Source organism: Vulpes vulpes, chromosome 1 (genome assembly GCF_048418805.1).
Source record: "Vulpes vulpes isolate BD-2025 chromosome 1, VulVul3, whole genome shotgun sequence".
Lineage (NCBI taxonomy): Eukaryota > Metazoa > Chordata > Mammalia > Carnivora > Canidae > Vulpes > Vulpes vulpes.
In genome coordinates this window covers 175,174,807-175,195,874 of record NC_132780.1, presented here as the reverse complement: position 1 = coordinate 175,195,874, position 21,068 = coordinate 175,174,807, and the positions used below count along the sequence as shown (strand labels likewise).

General features: G+C 39.7%; 1 protein-coding gene across 2 annotated transcripts in view; it reads right to left on the bottom strand.

Moving 5' to 3' along the window:
• Positions 1-20,221, bottom strand: part of HTR1E (5-hydroxytryptamine receptor 1E) — an 80,875-nt gene extending 60,654 nt beyond the window's left edge. Inside the window, exon 1 of one of the 2 annotated variants that reach the window (XM_025983855.2) lies at positions 19,672-20,221. The gene's annotated coding sequence lies outside the window, so the exon portion shown is untranslated. The remainder of the gene's footprint in view (positions 1-19,671) is intronic. The other variant, XM_025983856.2, reaches the window with a different exon arrangement.
• Between the last annotated feature and the right edge of the window lie 847 nt (positions 20,222-21,068).

Sequence of the window (21,068 nt, the reverse complement as noted above, 5' to 3'; positions counted from 1 at the left end):
AGCAGAGAGAGAAGCAGGCTCCATGCAGGGAGCCCAATGTGGGACTCGATCCCGGGTCTCCAGGATAACACCCCAGGCCGAAGGCAGCACTAAACCGCTGGGCCATCAGGGCTGCCCACTTATTGCTTTTCTATCTGGATTATTTCAAACTGAACATATAAACTAAATTGCTGCAAATGTACTAAAAGACAAATCCAGCTTAGGAGATGGAAATAGGAGGGGGGATGGAGAAAGACACATACATATGAGTCCCAGGTTCCTGATAACTTCCTTGCAGCTAGTTTTGGCTCTTGGGTTTTACCAAATATCCTAGCATCTTCTAATAACTTCCCATTATGATTAGGCTAATTTGAAGTAGCAATATGTTACTTTTAATCAAGAGAGCCTCAACTAAGGAAATTTAAACCACTGAAGGGGCAGTTACTCTGAATTCTTAAAAATTATATGAAAGGATATTTGCCAATGCCTAGTTGTATCTAGTTTCTATTTTATTTTGTTACTTATGCCAGTAGTTAATCTGGGGGCCAAAGATATTGTGAGCCACTTAAAACTTAGGTGACATTATATATATTATCCCATTTATATTATTATTAGATAAACATTTTTCAATTTTGCAGGATATATTTAAATAGACATATCTATTGCTTTTTCTTCTACTGAATTGAGTTTTGAATATATTCTTCATCAATCTGCAATTTACTTTTGGAAAATGAATATAAATATCAGCACAAACACATGTAAGAGGAACATTACTATCACTTTAAAATGTTTTATCTGCAGTAAACAAAATCCATGCCCAGAAATCAGTGGCATTTCTATACACTAACAATGAGACTGTAGAAAGAGAAATTAAGAAATCAATCCCATTTACAATTGCACCCAAAACCATGAGGTACCTAGGAATATATCTAACCAAAGAGGTAAAGGATCTATACCCTTAAGACTACAGAACACTTCTGAAAGAAATTGAGGAAGACACAAAGAGATGGAAAAATATTCCATGCTCATGGATTGGAAGAATAAATATTGTGAAATGTTTATGCTACCCAGGGCAATTTATACGTTCAATGCAATCCCTATCAAATACCATGGACTTTCTTCACAGAGTTGGAACAAATAATCTTAAGATTTGTATGGCATCGGAAAAGACCCTGAATAGACGGAGGAAGATTGAAAAATAAAACCAATGCCAGAGGCATTACGATGCTGGATTTCAAGCTGTATTACAAAGCTGTGATCATCAAGGCAGTAAAGGTACTGGCACAAAAACACATATAGATCAATGTAACAGAATAGAGAACCTAGAAATGGGCCCTCAACTCTATGGCCAACTAATATTCGACAAAGCAGGAGGGAATACCCATGGGAAAAAGGACAGTCTCTTCAATAAATGGTGCTGGGAAAATTGGACAGCCACATGCAGAAGCTAGACCATTCTCTTACACCATAAACGAAGATAAACTCAAAATGGATGAAATATGTAAATGTGAGACAAGAATCCATCAAAATCCTAGAGGAGAACACAGGCAACACCCTTTTTGAACTTCGGCCAGAGCAACTTCTTGCAAGATACATCTATGAAGGCAAGGGAAACAAATGCAAAAATGAGCTTTTGGGACTTAATCAAGATAAAATTTTCTGCATAGCAAAAGAAATAGCAACAAAACTAAAAGAAAACATACAGAGCGGGAGAGGATATTTGCAAATGGCAAATCAGAGAAAGGGCTAGTATCCAAGATCTATAAAAAAAAACTTATCAAAATCAACACCCAAGAAACAAACAGTCCAATAATGAAATGGGCAGAAGACATGAACAGAAATTTCTCCAAAGAAGACATACACATGACCAACAAGCCATAAAAAAATGCTCCACATCACTTGGCATCAGGGAAATACAAATCAAAACCACCATGAGATACCATCTCACACCAGTGAGAATGGCAAAAATTAACAAGACAGGAAACAACAAATGCTAGAGAGGATGTGGAGAAAAGGGAACTCTCTTGCACTGTTGGTGGGAATGCAAACCGGTACAGCCACTCTGGAAAACAGTGTGGAGTTTCCTCAAGAAGTTAAAAATAGAGCTACCCTATGACCCAGTGATTGCACTACTGGGTATTTACCCCAAAGATACTGATGTAGTAAAAGCCTGGGACACCTGCACCCCAATGTTCATAGCAGCAATGTCCACAATAGCTAAACTGTGGAAGGAACCACGATGGCCTTCAACAGATGAATGGATAAAGAAGATGTAGTATATAGATGGAATATTAGCCAGCTATCAGAAAGGATGAATACCCACCATTTGCTCTGACATGGATGGAACTGTAGGGTATTTATTATGCTGAGCGGAATAAGTCAATCGGAGGACACTCATAATATGGTTTCACTCATATGTGGAATATAAGAATTACTGAAAGGGATCATAAGGGAAAGGAGAGGAACCGAGTGGGAAAAACTGGAGAGGAAGACAAACCATAAGAGACTCCCAACTCTGGAAAACAAACAAAGGGTTGTGGAAGGGTAGGTGGATGGGGGGATGGGGTAACTGGGTGATGGGCACTGAGCAGAGCACTTGATGGGATGAGCACTGGGTGTTATACTATATGTTGGCAAATTGAATTTAAATTAAAAAAGTAAAAAAAGTAAAACAAAAAATTAAAAAAATGTTTTATCTGCTTAACAACCAATATTCCTCTAGTCTTTTTCTGTAGTGGTAATTTTTCCTGGAGTTCATATATCAATATAGTTAGATTCACATAGGAAATGGCACTGGTTTTAAAAGTTGCATCTTTTAAGGAAAAAAATTACCAATTTAGATTTAATTATGATGTATGATGGCTTTCAGAAGCCTAGTTTGAAAGTAATGCTATTTAAATTAATTACTTACTTTGGAGTCTAAGAAAAAAACTTTAAGAGCTCTTTATGAAAGAAAAACACAAATACTTCAAAAGCTCTGTTGGTGAAGTACAAAGCTAAGGACTGAGAAACAGATTTTCTGGTTAGCTTGATCAGTGTAGACAACTAAATAGGGAACCCAACACACCTACTCAAGTGTAGGAGGAGCAGAGGGGGAGGGGGAGGGAATCTCAAGCAGATTCCACACTCAGTGTGGAGCCTGATTTGGGGCTCTATCTCATGACTCTGAGATCATGACTTGAGCCCAAACCAAGAGTCAGATGCTTAACCAACTGAGCCACCTAGGCACCCCTGAACATAATATTCTTATTTAGAAAATGTGTTATTGACTCTGCACTTAAGTATTTTCCACCAATTCTTGGTGGAAATATTCACCAGATAGCTGTGTATTCATTTGCCATATGCCATGTTCTCTCCAAGCCAGAGATGGTGAAATCTGATTTACATTTAGGAGAGACCAGCTGTCTCCCCCAGGAGACACGTTTACCCAGCACTCAAAAGGTAATGGGAACCTACTGACTGAGAGCCAAATGATTTAAGCATTCCACAAGACCAACTGGTTAGTGGGAAGGTATACTTTATTTAAAAAAATTTAAAAAAAACCTGCAAAGTTACCAAATATTTCTTATTCAGTCACTTGTTAGGTAGAAATTACAAAAGATTGTATTTTAACTTTAAAATTAAATCAATGGACTTAACAGTAAATGTAATAGGATTTATTATAATAAAAGCTATTCATTTATAAGTTATAATAACCAATAGTCCTAACACTAGGGTCTGGTCACTGCTGTAGCATACAGCTATGCTACTGTGGCCTTCAGAACTCCCTCCAATGCTTTTTACAGAAATACTCAATATGTGGACAGAAACCCTGTCAAAGCTTAAAGCTTAAATCTCTGTAATAAAGATGATGATGTGGTTAACTTTTGAGAAGGCACACCAAGCAGAGAAGAAAGAAGACCTAAGTTTGTATTTTAGCTTGGCAGATAAATCTCTGCATGAGTGAAATTTATTCCCCTGTGTTTCACTTTCTGCTTCCAAGAAACAACAGCAGCAGCAGGCATACACTTACACAGCACTTAGGAGGTACCAGGCATTGTTCTAAGCACTTTTTACACACCAGCTTACTGAACTCTTAGAAAATCCTCCAAGGTAAGCAATAGGATTCTCTTCATTGGAGAATGAGGTAGGGAACCTGAGGTGGGGGAAAGGTCATGTAACTTTCCCTCAGTTACATAGTGAGCAGTGGAGAGCACTAGGCTTCAGCTCCGGAATCTGCCTTAACCACAACTCATAAAGTTATAAAGTATATACTTAGACTATCTTAACCAAAACTCATCTTCATCAATTGAGGGTGTGAGACCTCTGGATTAGTGAAGATCCTTTCAAAGACATAAAACAGAAATCCTCTTAAATTGATTTATGTAAAAACGGGAATGTATTTGCTCATGAAACCTCAGTGTCCATAGCTCAGGCACAGGTGGATGCAGACACAGTAGAAATCAAGAATCTCATTCCATTTCTTCTTTCTTCCATGTAAGATTTTATCTTTAGGGGGTTCTCTCATTAAATTGGGTTCCAGTAGTTCCAGGCATAGATCCTCAAATTTCCAAAGCCAGTACAAACAGAATGCCTGATGGCACCTGTAAACCTCCGTACTGAGTTTCACTGACTCTGATTTGCTGGTTCTGAATCATGGGCCATATCACAGTGAACTAATCATCATGAACTAATCACAGTGGCCCGGAGAACAAGATATTGTGATTGGTCTAGGTCACCTGTAATTTTTGGTTGGAGCAAAGGGCACATTCAATTTGACCTAATCCATATGAATTGGGAATGAGGAGATGTGGTTCCTCAAGGGAAATCAGGCCACTATTCCCAGAGGAGGGGGATGGATGCTGGGTGGGCAAAAATATGACAGATGGCTACCACAATTAGACTGTTCCTTTGGCATTCTCCAGCAATATAGCCTACAAATTTCTACCAAAGAGGAATGGGCAGGGAGGGGTAAGAGAAGACCATGGGGTTTATATAAATCCTATCCACACTTAAATTATCAAACCTTATTTCCTCCTAATGACTTTAAGGAATCTTTTGCTATAGAACTTTTATTAAATAACCAGAATCATATAGAACAAAGTCTATGTAAAAATTTTTTTATACTCTGACATAAAATGTTAAAAAAAAAACAAACTGGTGACAACCCGGAAGTCCAGTAGCAATGACTGGTAAAATCTTATGGTATATCAATAAGGTAGAATGTTACATACTTACTAGAAGTGATGTTTTATTTTTTTTATTTTTTTTATTTTTTTAAAGATTTACTTTATTTTTTTTTAAATTTTTTATTTATTTATGATAGTCACAGAGAGAGAGAGAGAGGCAGAGACACAGGCGGAGGGAGAAGCAGGCTCCATGCACCGGGAGCCTGATGTGGGATTCGATCCCGGGTCTCCAGGATCGCGCCCTGGGCCAAAGGCAGGCGCCAAACCGCTGCGCCACCCAGGGATCCCAGAAGTGATGTTTTAAATGAATATTTAATTACATGCGAAGGCATCAAAGATATAATGTTAATTGGAAAAATGTAGATATAAACATAGTATGTTTCTAATTTTATTTAAAAAATTTCTATCCATATAGAGGAAAAGCAGTAGAGGCAGAAATCAATAGTGAAAATCTCTTGCTAGTTGGACTAGAAGTACCTTAAATTCTCTTCTGTATACTTTTCTGTATCTCCATATTTTCTACAATGAATATGTAATACATTTTTAAGCAAAGGGAAAAATAACCCCTTAAATTGAGTTGGCTGAACCCTTACTAACAAGTAAGAAACTGGATTTGATACATACATTTAAAACAAAACTGATAGAAATCACATCTTCTTAGTTTAGTTGTCAATAGAGGACCAAGAAGCAGTTGCTGAAATATGTAAGCATGTTTATTATTGTGATCATCATCATCATCATCACTACCATCACAATCACCATCATAACCTTATTTCTTTACTTTTCAGCATAATTTCATATGGATTATCTCATTTTGTCCTGGTAAAGCTGTTATTATCATTGGTCTTAGAACTAAGGTATAAAACAAATAGTTTTGTCAAGGTCATTCACAGAGTAAGGTGTAGAATTCAGATATCTTAATGCTTGGTTTGCTGTTCTATATCACCACCTGCAATGTGAAGCTAGGTTCTTACTTTTAATAAAACTAATAAAATCCTAATAGTTTATTTTTGCCTTTGTTACCCCCTTACCTCAAGAGACATATTTATTTATTATTTATTTTTATTTCTTTTGGTTTTAATTTCACGTTATTTTTTTATTTTTTATTTTTTTATAATAAATTTATTTTTTATTGGCGTTCAATTTGCCAACATACAGAATAACACCCAGTGCTCATCCCCTCAAGTGCCCCCCTCAGTGCCTGTCACCCATTCACCCCCACCCGCCGCCCTCCTCCCATTCCACCACCCCTAGTTTGTTTTCCAGAGTTAGGAGTCTACATGTTCTGTCTCCCTTTCTGATATTTCCCACACATTTCTTCTCCCTTCCCTTATATTCCCTTTCACTATTATTTATATTCCCCAAATGAATGAGAACATATAATGTTTGTCCTTCTCCGATTGACTTACTTCACTCAGCATAATACCCTCCAGTTCCATCCACGTTGAAGCAAATGGTGGGTATTTGTCATTTCTAATGGCTGAGTAATATTCCATTGTATACATAGACCACATCTTCTTTATCCATTCATCTTTCGATGGACACCGAGGCTCCTTCCACAGTTTGGCTATTGTGGACATTGCTGCTATAAACATGGGGTGCAGGTATCCCGGCGTTTCATTGCATCTGAATCTTTGGGGTAAATACCCAACAGTGCAATTGCTGGGTCGTAGGGCAGGTCTATCTTTAATCAAGAGACATATTTAGAAAGAAGTTGCTATGGCCGATGTCAAAAAAGTTACTGCCTGTGTTCTCTTCTAGGATTTTTATGGTTTTAGGTCTCACATTTAGGTCTTTTTGATCCCATTTTGAATTTGTTTTTGAATATGGTATAAGAAAGTGGTCGAGTTTCATTCTTTTTTTTTTTTTTTTTTTAGTTTCATTCTTTTACATGTAGCTATCCAGTTTTCCTAACACCATTTATCAAAGATACTGTCTTTTTTCCATTGGATATTCTTGCCTTTTTTGTTGAAGATTAATTGACCATATAGTTGTGGGTTCTTTTCTTGGTTTTTCTATTCTGTTCCAATAACATATGCGTCTATTTCTTGTGCCAGCACTATACTGTCTTGATGATTACAGCTTTGTAATGCAGTTTGGGGTATGAAATTGTGATGTCTCCAGCTTTTCTTTTCTTTTTTTTTTTAATTTTTATTTATTTATGATAGTCACAGAGAGAGAGAGAAAGAGAGAGAGAGAGAGAGAGACAGAGAGAGAGAGAGAGGCAGAGACATAGGCAGAGACATAGGCAGAGGGAGAAGCAGGCTCTGTGCACCGATAGCCCGATGTGGGATTCGATCCCAGGTCTCCAGGATCGCGCCCTGGGCCAAAGGCAGGCGCTAAACCGCTGCGCCACCCAGGGATCCCTGCTTTTCTTTTTAAAGGTTGTTTTGGTTATTTAGGGTCTTTTGTGGTTCCACACAAATTTTAGGATTATTTGTTCTAGCTCTGTGAAAAACACTATTTGTATTTTGACAGAGATTGCATTAAATGTGTAGATTGCTTTGGGTAGTATAGACATTTTTTTTTTTAAGTATAGACATTTTAATATTTTTTTCTTCCAATCCATAAGCATGGAATGTTTTTCCATTTCTTTGTGTCATCTTTAATTTCTTTCATCACTGTTTTATAGTTTTATTTTTTTTTTATAGTTTTAAAAGTACAGGTCTTTCACTAGATTATTTAGTTTTGATATAATATCAGAAAATTCAAACTGTAGCTTGAACGATTATTTCTATAAATGTCTATACATTTGATTGTCTCCTTTGCTTTTTATTTAGATGCAGCTGAAAGAGAAAATAAGGAATCAATCCCATTTACAATTGCATCCAAAACAATAAGACACCGAGGAATAAACCTAACCAAAAATGTGAAACAAATATGTATATATATTTGCCTACTTCAAAAGGCTACTTCAAATATATATATATATATATTTGTATATATGTATATGTGTGTGTGTGTATATATATATATATAGAGAGAGAGAGAGAGAGAGAGATTACTTTGTTATAAAAAAAGAAATAAATCTTGCTATTGCAAAGACATGGATAGAGCTAGAGAGTATTATGCTAAATGAAATAAGTCAGTCAGAGGCAGACAAATACCATATGATTTTACTCATATGTAGAATTTAAGAAACAAAACAAATGAGCAAAGGGGAAAGAGAGAGAGAGAGAGAGAGAGAGAGAGAGAGAGAGAGACGAAGAAACAATCTGAGCACTGATGTTGTAAGGAAGTATTGAATCACTGTATTGTGTACTGAAATTAATATTACATTGTATATTAACTAACCAAACAAAAATTAGAAAAACCTAACAAAATCTTGATTTTGCATTGATCTTTATATTTTACAAATTTCTTTTACATAGTTTAATTTCAGTCTAAGAGGAGTACTGAGGTAGTAATAGCAGCTGATACTGAATTGAGCCCTTATCAAACAGCTTTTACTGTATTATCATATTGTGGTAAGCAGCTTTAATGATCTGTTCCTCCTGGTATTTCCTGCCCTTATGTAACTCCTTCTCCTTGAGTATGGGTTGGCACTAGTGACTGGTGTCTAGAGAATGAAATATAGCAGAAGTGATGGGATGACACGTCTGAAATTGTTACAAAAAGGCTGTGCCTTCCATTTTGGAATCTCATGCTTTCAGCCCTGGCTCTGGAGAAAGCAAGCTGCAACATCTGGTAGAAGCAAGCCCTATTGATAATAGCCTTTTAGAGAGGTGCATGTGGCAATGAACTGAACATTGTGGTGGGTAAGCTTCACCACACCCATCAATAAACCATTGGTTGTTATTTTTAAATGGCAAATTTCTCATTTAAGTTTGGATCTGGAAAGGACAGGACTTCTCAAATAGCCACTGTTAGGTTTTAAAGGGTGAAGTTTCTGAAAAGCACGTGTGGAGAGCTGTTCTGTGAGACTGAAACCAGGCAGCGGGTGTGAGGAAACAAAAGTGCCGGGAAGATGTCTATTTTTTTCTTGTGTATTGAAATGTAAAATCATAATGTTTGTATGATTGCTGATGCGATTGTTTTTGTAAATTTTATTGTGGCATATACAGTATTGTCATATGATTGAAAAGAAACACAACGTTTCCTAATGTAAGTGCTCTGAAAATGTCGACACTGTATATATAGGAGTATAGTTTGATTTTTTTTGTTTGTTTGGGGTTTTTTTTTTTTTGGCAGATTGAAAAATTAAAATAAATCTTACTATAGAAAAAAAAAAAAAAAAAAAAAAAAAAAAAAAAAAAAAAAAAAAAAAAACAGGTAACAGCCAGCTAGGATCTGAGGCTTGTCAATAGCTACATGAGTGAGTTTGAAGGCATATCTTCCCCTAGTTGAGTCTTGTGATGTTTGCAGTCCTGTTTGACACCTTGATTGCAGCTTTGTGAGAAACCTGAGCCAGTGGATCCAGCCAGTTTATTCCCAACCCACATAAACTGTGAGAGAAAAAGTCTGTTGTATTAATCCATTAGGTTTTGGGGAAATTTGTTATGCAGTAATAGATGACTAATACATATTTTAAATTCTCACAGTAGCCGTATGAGATAGTATTCTTATGCCAGCCATGTCTAACAAATGAGGAAATGAAGGTTTAGAGAGGTGAAGAAATTTTTCCAAAAGTGAGTGGTTGCTAACTGGCAGATCTCCTGGCTCATTGGACACTAGAACTTGCTCCCTAGGAATAAGACAAGATGCAGTTTGACTTAACACAGTAATGATATAAAGGATGAATTCCAACAGCACACTTGATTTGAGAAACTTACCTAAAAGGAGGCTAGGGAGGCAGGGCAAGTATTGTCCTATCAATTTGCACTGATGACAAATGGTGTCCCAGGAGGCTGGGACACTCACCCAGGTCTTCTGACTCTAAGTGTCTGCTCCATCCTTCTCATTCTTAGACTCATACTCATTTTTTATTAAACAAACCATATGCTGCAAATGCTACATATTTTAATATTATAATAGTAAAGTGTAGCTATCATAATAACAATTTTACAATCATTTAATTATTAATTAAATGCATACCAATGTTATTTATATATGCCTGTGAAAGAGGCATTTAGTACACTTGAGGCAATGTGAGAGATTATCTAAAAGTCAGTAGGACCTGGTTGGCCATCTCTTGGTATGAAGGCATAAATTGCCATGGATATGCTGGAGAAAATTGCTCCATCTGTATCATGGGAACATTGCTTCTGCTTCCAAGCTGAAAAACTAATCAAGACTTGTGAGGTTTGATACTTTTGTTTCCTTTAAAGTCATTTTTCATCCCTTCTTTTAAGGTGCCCCATTTATACGTAAGTGACCAAACCCTAGGGTGAGTATATTTTGGTCTTCCAATGCCTTGGGCATAAATTAAGGTCTCAGATGGCCTTAGAAACAGGCTTTATCATGTCACAGAAGGAGCAGGAGATTACATTCCTTTACATTTAGAATCTTTAAAATAAAGCATGCTAAAAATATGCTAGCCAATGAGTGTATCTTGTAAATTTATTTGCAAAATTGCTAATTACTAATTGAATATATTTAATACTTGATTGTTTTAAAAGCATCTGTGTAAGGAACTGAATTAGGTTCAGAGGGACAGAATGATCAAATGAAAACATAATAAAAAAGGAAATCATTCTTCTTTCCCTGAATGTTTACTTAAATTGCACTGGACAATAGAGCAGGAGAGATTTACGGATTACTAAATGCCAAATTCTCATGCAGGTAACAAAGATTTCCTTGAGTATGAGAGTTCAACCTTAAAATTTGTACTATGTAATGAAGTTCTAAGATGTCAGCTAGTTAAGTAAGTAAACTATTCTTGTTCATTTACAGTAATACAGGAGAGAGTTAATTACAACATCACATTGTGTTGTCAGAGATTGTGGAGGGATAAATATTATAGAATTCATAGGGATGAGTTTTGGAATGTGGAGTCCTTTCCCGCAGGGTCCTCTTCCTCCATCTTCTTCAGATGAGGTGGGCTTTCAATTCTTATGCTTCTTGGACTCTGACCGAATCTTTTTACATTTCTCAAGCCTGTTTTCTCCCCAGTGATTTGCAAGCTTAGTACAAATTCCTACAATTATATTGTTGCTAATAAGGCAACCTATTGGCTTTTGTATATTTTATAGCTAGACACCTTATTGAATTTCCACACACTTTTAAATGGCATTTATTTATTCACTTGTGTTTTCTTAGTTGATAATAATATCATCTCTAAGTAATAATATAGCTACTGCATGACTAGTATTATAAATTTACATCAATTCTTTTCTTTTCCTTCTTTCTAGTGTATTGATTGGAACATTCAGAGGAGTGTTAAATAGTGGTGCTATTAGCAGGCATCCTTGTCTTATCTGTATAGTGTTTTACCAATAGGCATGATGTTGGCTATTGTTTGAGAAAGATGTTCTTAGTGTGAAAAACAGTTCCTTTCTATTTCTTGTTAACTTAGAAATTTATCTCTATTTTTAGTTTACTGGTTTACCAGTTTTTAAAAAATTATGACTCTGTATTGAATTTTGTAAACTTTTGGTATCCTTTGAGATGGCCATTGTCTCGTTGATGTGATATTCTTGCTCATTTTTATAAAGGCAGTTTGCCTCTCCCATAAAGAGGACTGTAGTAATAAAATACTTGCAACATCTATATGTTGGCAAATTGAACTTCAATAAAAAAAGAAAAAAAATATCTGCAACATGACAGCAACATGTTTCCTTGTTTAAAGATTACATGTTTCTCATCAGGTCTGTAGTTCTTTGAGAGTAAGTTCCTTCACATATTTTTATGTTACTTTAGCTGTAACAAAAACATTTAGTTTTGTGGTCTTGCTCACTCCCATAGATCTCCCACTATACAAAGTGTTGTTTGCTTATGAGCAGCATCACTATCACGTGGGATTTTTGTGAGAAGTTTAAATTCTTGGCCTCATCCCACCATGATGATTAATAACTTTGAGGTGGGACCACGAACATAAGGTTTAACCTGATTTCCAGGTGATTTGAGAGGCACCATGATAGAGTGTGCAGAAATCATGACTTTCCAGGTGCAGACCAATTGCAAATGGAACACCAAAGTCACATACTGGGTTCAGTATCTTGTCCTGCATGTATAAAGAAGGTATTTGTGAGTGGATTCAGGGTATGGAGATTCAGTGGTTGGAGAAAATAGCAGGCATAGCATTGTCTGGGGCTTATATCTGATTTGAAGCAATGTTTAGTAATTTAAAGGGAAAACAATCTTGCCAAAAGGGTTCAGGGCAGTGGAACATGGCCTGGACCCATCTCTCTTTATTTTCTCCAAGGCCAGGACCACATTCTTCACCTCAGTTTAGGTCAGGATTATTTGCACAACACCCCACACAAGAATAATAATGATGATTGTAATACCGCCTATCATTCTTCACGGCTTATGTTGTACTACCTTTTCTTTACTCCTCACAATAGGTCTATAAGGCAGGAATTGTCATTCACATTTTAGACATGGCACAACTGAAATGCAGAGCAATCAAAGAAGTTACTTTAGGTGATAAGGACAGTGAGGGGAGAACATCAGATTACAATCAACAGAAGCAAACTGCAGAATTAGAATAAGAACTCTACACAATATCGATAAAACAAAGGCCAAAAAACTAGTGATATTTTCTTAAAAGATTTTGTTTCTTTCATAATGATGCTTTTGCAGATACAAAAACTATTTCTGAAAGGTGAATAAACTGTGAGAGAAAAAACAAAATAGTACTCAGGAGTGGAGCTGGGATGGATGCAGAAAACAGTGTAATTTTGTCCTTTCTGGGCCATAGAAATTTTGTGGAGTGGCTCTTGGTAGCAGTTTACTAAATACAGTTGTGGTAAAGCTGGGAGCAGCAGCCCCAGGATTGAAGGTAAAGATGCAATGAATTATTAGGTCAGGGGCAGCATCTCCAGCTCAGAAATTGCTGTGTCTGATGTGAGAGCAGGGGTTTCCCCAGTAGAATCTCTTCTGAGAGGTTCTTCAAGCTGCCAAGTTTCAGCCAGCCTCTCATCAAAGGTGTACAGCATAAAATCCCTTTGTAGGGTACCATGTTACTTAATTGAATACGCAGAGATATTAAGGAGAGGTTTTTGATGATAGTTCTTCTATTTTAGCTGTCATGCAGGTCCAATCATAAAAGGAGCAGTTATGGCAAAGGCAAAGTCTGTTTCAAGCATTACACACACACACACACACACACACACACACACACACACGCCTTTATGATTATTTAAAAAGCTCCTTCCAAGACAGCTGGTATATATGCCCTTTCTCCTTTCTTGTGAGAAGTTCTGCATCAAGGGATCACATATGTTCATAGGAATTCTTGCCTTCCATCCTCTTTCAGTGGTTCAAGTGATATGTTTACTTGCTAAAATGGAAGGGAGGAGAGATTAAAGGTGAAATGGCAAATTATCTACAACAGTTTGTAAACTCTTCAGTGGCTTAGAAACCTGGATGTATGAAATAAGTAAATGAAAACCTCAAAGGAGGCTGGAAAGTCTAATGAAATAAGTAAATGCAGATCTCAGAGTTGGAAGGCATTTGAAAGGTTGTCCAGTTTAATCCCCTGTAGTTGAAGTCCAAATAAAAAGATGTCCTAAGATGGACACAGAGACATACTGCCCAGATCCCTCTTTCAAGAAAAAGCTTGTAACCAGCTGCTGAGATTGGGTCAGGATAGCTTTCATCCCCTTTTGGATGTCCTTGGCTTCTAGAGAGTTGTCTCTCCCAAGACAGCACTCTTCCTGGGGCAGCTCACACTCAGTGCCTGGTGGAGGAAGGGGTTGGCCTAGCTTGGGACAACTCTGATGGATCATTTTAGCTCAGACTCCCCATGGAGTTGGCTGAGGCTGTTGTTGGGTCTATGCTGCAGCTCAGTTTCTCTGTCAGTCCAATCCTGTTTTCTTCTCTTCCTTCAGTGTGGTTCCCAAGGGCATTCCCTAATCAACATCATGCACAATAAACCTCATCTTAAGACTATGTTTTTCTTACAGCATAGAGAACCCAACCTGCGACATGTCCCAAAACATACAGTACTTCCCAGAGCTGCAGAGTGCATACCTCACAGACATTCTGTTTCAGATAGCATTAGACAGTTCTTCCATGAAGTGCTGGAATCAGCTTCTCTGCACATTTTTTAAAACTAGATTTGTCCTCTTGAACCAACCAGAACAAGACTAAGCCCATCTACATTCTATTTCATTTATTTCCATTCTCTTATCTTAAATTCTGTCTTGTAGTCTAAAAGGTAAGACAAAGTTTTAGCTGATTCATTATCATCTCCTCCTTTTTTTGGTAATTGTGAGACAAAATTGAAGGGAAAAGCAAATGATTCATAGGTCAACAGTTCAGGAAACATGAAGTAGTTCATGTTTCTTTTTAGGCGACTAGACTAACAGTTACAATTTGGCACATAAGGGGTGCTTTTACAGGAGGAAGGGGCATGGTGGGAGGATCCAGGGGAGAAACAAAGTGCTTTGTAGCAGAAACACAGAATTTTTTCTAATAATATCTGCAATTATCATTTCCTTCTTCCACTGTAGCCTTAACTTATGTTCTTGTTTCGCTCTCTCCATGTCTATTGCTACCACCTTGGCTTAAACTCGCACAATAACTGCCTCCTCCAGGCTTATTCCTTTCCACTCCATAGTGTAGTGGGAGTGAAGTAAAACTAATTATTTTGGCCAACAGTTTGAAATACCATAATAAAGCATTATCATGGCAAAAAAAAAAAAAACCAACAAAACAAACAACTGGAAACAACCCAAATGCACATCCATAGTAGAATGGATCATTAACTTGTGGTGCATTCATACAACCCAGTGCTGTATAACAACAGCAATGAGTGAACAAATTACTAGCATAACCATTCACATGAATGAATCTCATGAATATAACACTGAAACAGATCATAAAAGATACAATTCTGTATAATTCATACAGGTATAAAGCTCAAAACAGTCTGTGATATTGGAATGCAGGTAGTTACATTTAGGAAGAGTGAAGTCATGATATATGCGCATAGGAAAGGAACCTGTGTAGTGGCAATGTTCCATTTCTTATCTTGTGGTGGTGGTTAGTGATATGGGGATGTTCACTTTGATAAAAGTTGCTGAGTTTAACAATTATGATTTGTATACTTTCCTGTATGAACATTATTCTTAATACATATATTTAAAAATCCTATGATAATTCCCTTGGGCCTATAAGGTGAAGTTCAAATTCATAGGATTCACTCAATGACCAGCACACTTCTAAAACCTTCTCTCTAGGTATTTTCTTTGTGTCTGTTCACTTCACTTAATCTGGATTTTTTGCCACTCTCCGAAAGGGATACATAAGAACGTCTGTGCTGTTCTTGGCGCAGTTCCTGAAGCATAGCAGACACTCATCATATGTTAGTTTCCCCCCCTTTTCCCCTCCCACTAGTGCAGATTAATGGACCTATGATAACCCTGGATCTTATTTGGGTAGTACACCTGAACTTTTTGAGAGGTATTGTCCGTAAATCTCATTATCCATTTGGTGGAGTTTGCTCCCCAAAGACACCCTGGCTTGTCTTCAATTCCCAGTAATACAAATATTGATACAAATGTGACTTTCTTGGACAAGCTGTCCCAACAAAACTCATATTTTAATGTTTTAAGTTAGATCGTTCCCAAATCCCTTGGAAATATCACCACATGCCCATTATCTGATAAAGGGATAAAGAACAGCTGCAGCTATGGAAAGACATTTCATAGGGTCTGGTTTTACTTTATTTGGGCACTGTAGGTAGATGGGGTCATTAGAAGGATCTGAGAGTTTTAGAACTGCGAGCTTCTATTGCTTTTTTTTTTTTTCAAAATATTATCTTCTTGCTATAAAAATGCTTTCCTTCTCATACCAGATTTCATAAAGACCTTCCATCTGGTCTGTACCAATAACTAGAATCTTGAGATGCTCATTCCTCTTACAACTTGTAGTTTAAAATGATCCAGATGTAGAAGAATTAGGTTTTACAGCTTTTTTAAAGGATTTTGTCTTTCAAATCCTACAACTGTATGTATTAAGAACTGACCAACAGGAGAGTGCTCTAACAATGAACATGTTACAAGTTTTCCTCTGGCTGTGTTATTTTTCATTTGGCATATTTTAGGAGAATAAAACCATGAAATAAAAGCAATGAAATCTATTAGAATAAGGACCATAATGAATCAGGTAATCCATAGTGGGCAAGACAAAAAAGAAAGAGAGAGAGAGAGAGAGAGAGAGAGAGCACTAAAAATGAAAAACAAGATTAGAATCAAATTGTATTAGAAATAGAATTCTCAAGGCTACCAATTTGTTGTGATCTAGGAGTATACCAAATTGACTAAATGATCTTTATAAATTCTGATTTTCAGTTTCTTAATCCACAAAATGTGGAAAGGGATACTAAATTATGAAAAGTAGATGGAATATTGATGAACATCTTTTCATTCCCAGGAAGATGGAGTTTGGTAAATTCACTCACCTGGGGCCACACAATGATTCGGGAAAGAGGAAATAAGGGAGTCATTAGCCACTCTAAAGAGCTGCTGCTCCATCTCCCCCTTTCTCTTCCCTGTTCATCCATCTGCTCCCTCCTTGCTCATAGAGCATACTTATCTTCAGTGTTTTCCTGAAGTTAATGTTCATGTAATTTCATATGTACAAAAATGTGGGAGGTGGAAAAAAAGGAGTGCACAGCCTGAGATGCCCCAAGATGGCCCTGATAGCATATGGTATGAACAATAAATCCGCATTTGGTTGAAATTCACCTCTTGAACAGCCTCAAGCTTATTTTCTCATGTAAATAATCAGAAATGGAGGAAATATAAAGCTAATATTAAAATACTGGCTTTAGATCTTTTACTTTTAAAGGGTGGCATAGAAAAGGTTCCAAGAAGGACCAAAGACACATGAAAAAATGATGTGTGTATAAAGGTGAGGACTAAGGAATCAGATGTTTGAGTAATGAGAAGATAATTCATCAGGTCAGGGCCTAAGGTTTTCTGTAAAGGGATCTGCTTTCAATCTGAAATCTTGGAATCTTGGTGGTGGTGGTGGTGGTGGTGTAATATGTTGATAGAGAGGACCTTCAGCCAGTTGGGAATGGGGTGCTGCTGGTGGTAATCTCACTGCATTCTCCAATAATAATGTCATCAAATGCAGGGAATGGGAACATATTGCGGTGTCACCTGAGCTAGCAGTGTGTCCTAGATTTTGTTTCTTCCTAAATACTTATCTCTCAGAAATCCCGATTGGTTACTTACCTCAAAAGAAAAGATATTTATTTACATAATTGACGCTGACCAGGCATCAGTAAGAAGAGATGGGGAGCAAATATTTTGATAGGTACCAAAACTGCTAACAAGGTGACATCAGGGTGAGTATCAAGGGAGGTTGTGGTATATGTGTCAACATGTGCCCAAGGAAATGGTCTGTCTGGGAGGATACTGAGGAACACCTGGCTAGGAATATGCCCCAAGGAAGGTCACCACAGGCAGAAGAGAATATGGAAACTTGATTTTACTGTTTGCTATGTTGTCCTGTGGAATTTTAAATTTGCCAGTTTAGTAGATATAAGTGGCCAATTTGAATACTTTTTAATATAAAAATAACCTGTGAAGTTTTCATCCCTGGAAATCTTTATGGAAGGAACAATTACCACCTAAAGGAATATTTAGGCATGCATTCACCAATGCTCTGAGAACCATAGTTTTGGCTACATTATTTTTTGAGCTCCTTTCCAGCTCTTTAATGACAAGTCTCAATTTATACACAGATCTGTAGCAATCCCTGGGCTTCAAAAGCCCATATCAGGTGATGATGACATAACAGTTAAATTCTATCAACAATGATGAGTCAGGATTTGAATGAGTTTCTCTGTATAGCTCTCTAGTGATGAAATATCTGGGCAGAAGTACTTCTCCCACCTCGAGGCAGCAAAATGGTTCATTGTGGAGGTGCGATGCAATTTCAGAAATAAGCAACACACTTTGCTTTAAACATGGTACAGAAATTGAACTGAGTCCCACTCGGGAGGCTTGCTTCATTTTCACAGTTCTGCAGTCTAGGGGCTAAAGTTCTGAAGGGAGGAGAAAGGCAGGCAGGCAGGCAGATTTTCTGCACTTGCCTAACTAATGTTTAGTGGGCCTCTAAAGCCTCTGCTCATTTATTTGTTGAAGACAGGGTCATCTCATTTAATTCAGCAGGACTACAAGTGCACCAGCAAGTGCAGAAAGGCTGGCTAATAATTTCCTCTCTGAATTTCAAACATGTATTTCAAAGGTATTTCAAATATGCTCCCCATGGAAGAGGCTGCGCAGGGAAGCAGACTCAGGTCCCTGCTTCCTGCCCGGTAAACGATAAAGTCAGGGAAGCCTCAGGTTCACAGGTCCACTGTGGGCGTTTAAGGTCACTCACATTATGTCTGAATGTGGAACCACAGAAAAACGTATGGCAGCGTAACGTCAAGTTCAGAACAGGAGCATAAACTATTGGAGCTTGGGGTAAAAGAGGAATGATAGGAGAACCCTGAGGTATTTGGGAAAAACACCCCACCCCCGACTTCTTTGACCATCTATCATTCCCTCCTGGACTCCGAGAGATTTGGTGCAGGAGGCAGGGAAGGACAGTGAGGAAGGTTAGGAAGAAGCATCCTGGGATGCCGACACCCTGTGCCTCATCTTTCTAATTCAAGGACAAGCAGGGTTCAGTTGCATATAAGGTTCTATCCAAAACTGGACCCAGCCCCCCAAAATAAAAATGCAAAAGTATGCATATCTTAACTATGCAAGACCACGCCTCATCATCCTGTGATAGGGAGCAGAAACCCCTTCCATCTGGCCTGGATGCCCTTTCGTCTCCATTACCAGGGGGCCAGTCTCTCACCTTGCCGTGTCGGGTGGCGACAGCTAACGACTAAACTTCCCATTTCAACTCTCACTTTCCAGGTTTATTTTGTATTTTAAGAAAAACGAGTCAACCCCATCACCTACCCATCTGGGTATTTTCTTTATCGGGACTAAGCACCTGGTTACTTTCCGAGGGCTGGAGCAACCGCACAGTCCCTTCTAATCAAAGGTCTCTCAACCGGCGTTGGCTTTGCAATCACCTGGTCCTGCAGCGGACCTGGCCGCGCGCCCATCTGCGCGTGACCGCCACCCGAGCACCCCCCCCCCCAGCACCCCTCCCACCTTCATTTCATCTTCCAGCCGCCTCAAATCCTTTGGCAAGGAGGCAGGATAGAATTCTTAAACGCAGTGTCGACACTCGGCTTCGCACGTGTGAAGGTTGCCTGACCGAGAACCGCGTCCCCTCCCAAGAGGTCCAAGGGGAGGCACAGCGCCCACGCGACCCCCGCGCTCTCCCTCCCCACGCCCCAACCCCGCCGCCCGCGCGCCCCGCAGCGCGCGAACCTCCCCAAGCCGGCGCTTGAGCCCCCGGCCCGGGGAGGGGGTGCGCAGGGAAGCCGCGGTGGTCCCCGGAAGCGTGCGCCCCTCACCTTGTGGACGGTGCGTGCAGCGGGCGCACTGGGTGACCCGGGGCGCCCCGCTGGCTCCCGAAGTCTCACTCGGAACGCGCTCGCTTCTGTCCCGAGCCTTATCACAGCCCGGCTTCTCGCAGCGTCTGGCTCTGGCCCCCGAGCGTCCTTTGCCCGCGCCGGTGCCCCCGGGCTGCTGCCGGAGGAGCCTGGAGCGCGGCGGCCTGGGCGGCCCTGCGCGCTGCGGGCGGCGGGCGCTGCGCTCCGCGAAGTCTGGGCGCCCCGACTGGAGGAGGAGGCGAGAGCGAGAGCTGGGAGGAGGAGGAGGAGGAGGAGCAGGAGCAGGAGCAGGAGCAGGAGCAGGAGCAGGAACCAGAGCAGGAGCAGGGGGCAGTCTGCTAAATCACCCGGCAGGTTGCAAGCGCCCAGGACAGCACTGAACGGCGAGGGGGGGTGGTGGTGGGTGGGACGAAAAGGTGAGTCGGGGTGCAACGCAGGCCGTGGCTGTGGAGGAGAACTTGGGGGTCGGAGCTCCGAGGTGCTTCAGGTCTTGCTTAGGCTGTAAAAGAAAAATTCTGGAGCTCGCGGCGCCCTCAGGGCTCCCGGTTGCAAACACTAGAGGGCGGCGCTGTCCATGCTATAAGCCTGGCCTATGGGTTTGGTGGCGTGGACCAGGGCCCCCCGCTTCCAGAGCCCCTTGTTGGGGGCGGCCCAGGAGGAGAAGGGTCCAGATACTGCAAGGAGAGGCAGGTCCCATGCCGCTCTTCTGTGGCCAGGCTTGGCTCCCCCAGCAGAGAGGGAATACGGTAGTTGGCAGATTTGGACTTGGCGTCTCTGTGGCTCCTCCAGGCAAACCCTACGGAAGTGAATTATTCATCTTGCCTTGGGAAAATTACAGTCAACATCCACACGGTGCTTTAGGGAGAGGGATGGGAAGAAGAGGGTGAGGAAGAAGTAGAGGAACATTGGGGTAGGGTAAAGTGGAAGGGGGCAGAGAGGTGGAGAAAGCAGAGGAGAAAAGGGGAAGTGTTGGAGGTGATATTTCAGGTTGACAAGTCTCTGGGCCCTTCGCAGTGTTCCAGGAGTATCCACCTGCTGCAAGGCCAGAACAGTTGACTTGGGAGGGACTTTATAGGATCCTGGCACTGCGGAAGGAAGCTTCCTGGGGGCTAGTAGGTTACTGTCCGGAGGGGAACTTGGGTAGCTCTGAAACCTTGAAGCTTTATGTAGATTGATTCCCTGATATTTTGGGAGAAACACAATCAGATTGTTTGAACTACCACCCTGGCAGATGGGAGAGGTGGGGACTTACAAAAATAGAATAGCAAATCCTATGCAGACTACAGGATCTGTAAATAGCCTGATACAAGTTGAAAGGACTTTGGAACCTCTAGACAACCTACATAGTTCCCCAAAAT